The sequence below is a fragment of the Callospermophilus lateralis genome, chromosome X (genome assembly GCF_048772815.1).
Source record: "Callospermophilus lateralis isolate mCalLat2 chromosome X, mCalLat2.hap1, whole genome shotgun sequence".
Lineage (NCBI taxonomy): Eukaryota > Metazoa > Chordata > Mammalia > Rodentia > Sciuridae > Callospermophilus > Callospermophilus lateralis.
The window spans coordinates 125,731,196-125,732,911 of record NC_135325.1 but is presented as its reverse complement, the minus strand read 5'-3'; the positions used below and the strand labels follow the sequence as shown (position 1 = coordinate 125,732,911).

Below are 1,716 nucleotides of genomic sequence, written 5' to 3'. Positions count from 1 at the left end.
TGAGCACATGCCCAAAGACAGTGAGGCAGCCAACGAAGGACAACACTGCCTGAAGATGAAGTTTTCAGGGACAGGTTTTAAATTTTTTTTAATATTTTATTTTTTTAGTTTTTGGCGGACACAACATCTTTGTTTGTATGTGGTGCTGAGGATTGAACCCAGGCCACACGCATGCCAGGCGAGCGCGCTACCGCTTGAGCCACATCCCCAGCCCCAGGGACAGGTTTTAAAGAAAGAAGAGTAAGTAGACTTTTTTCTCTATTTATTTATTTATTTTGGTACTGGAGATTGAACTCAGGGGATCTTTACCACTGAGCTATATCCCCAGTCCTTTTTAGGCTCTTTTTTGAGGAATGGTTTGCTAAGTTTCTGAGGCTGGCCTCAAAATTGTGATCCTCCTACTTCAGTCTCCTGAGTCACTGTGTCCAGTTTGTACATGGTTTCTTTAATAGGTATAAAGCACATTAGTTTCCCAAGGGCTAAAAGTTTACTGTGTCTTTGAGCTGAGTGGGTTAAACCTGGGTCATGTTGACCCAGATAGAAAAGGAAACACCAGATATGGGAATCTTAGTTAGAAATCATGAGCAACATGGTTGTGAGCTTCAATAAGAATCACAGTTCAAGAAAGTCCAATCTTTTTCTCATGACAAAGCTCTGCTTACAATAAAAGGGAATGAATGTGCTTTTTTTCTTCAGTTTGGAATGAAGTTTGTCCATTTGTGGACAGGGTCTTTGTGTCATTCTTACTTCAAACTATACTGTTGCCAGAAAGATCACCGGTGAGATGATTGAAAACTTCATGCAGATGGCTGCATCAGGGGACAAAGCCATGCTGCTGGTCAAACTAAGGAGTTTTCCTGGAAAGACTAATGACATTTACAAACTTCATCAAGTGAAATGAGAAAAGGCGCAGGTAAACCATAGTATGAATGGAAAATGCACTGAATCACGGAGGCTGAGAAGATTTTAAAAATAATGGATATTTTGAATAACTATGTCAATACATTTAAAAATGCACTGGAAATGAACAAATTCCTAGAAAAAGAAATCACCTGTATTGACTCAAGAAAAAGCAGAGACCCTAAATGGTCATAAAATCATAAAATATTTATTATCAGTAATCAGATAAGTTCCCCCAAAGCAAACTCCATACCTAGATGACTTCATCAGCAAGATCTACCAAATCTTCAAAAATAAATACTTCCAATTTTATGCACACTCTTTAATATAATTAAAAAACAGGTGTTGTATTAAAGAAGAGAAGGTTATTCTGTTTTGTCAAGGATGGAAGAAACCCTTAGGCCTGACCACACGCATATTGTTAAGACATCACATAGCATCTAACCATTGCCTTTTTTGTTGAGGGATAAGGGTTTAAAACGCTCAGTGGTACAGCCCTTGCTTAGCATCTAAAAGGTCTTGGGTTCACATACACACACACAAAAAGGATACACTTTTAAAAATTTCTCTATTTTGTTTATTTATTTTTATGTGGTGCTGAGGTTTGCCTCACATGTGCAAGACAAACACTCGGCCACTGAATCACAGCCCCAGCCCCACAAAAGGATACACTCTCGATAGAAGACAAATGTAACCTGCAATTAACACCTATAAAGGACATCATGAGAAAAAAAATTAGAGGCCAAGCTTACTCCTGAATATAGATGCAGAAATTCCAAGCAGAATATTAACAATATATTAAAATGATAATATATA

General features: G+C 37.8%; 1 pseudogene; it reads left to right on the top strand.

Annotated features, from left to right (window-relative positions):
* Positions 1–1,242: 1,242 nt before the first annotated feature.
* On the top strand, positions 1,243–1,356 carry LOC143639593 (U6atac minor spliceosomal RNA; annotated as a pseudogene).
* The last annotated feature ends 360 nt before the right edge of the window (positions 1,357–1,716 follow it).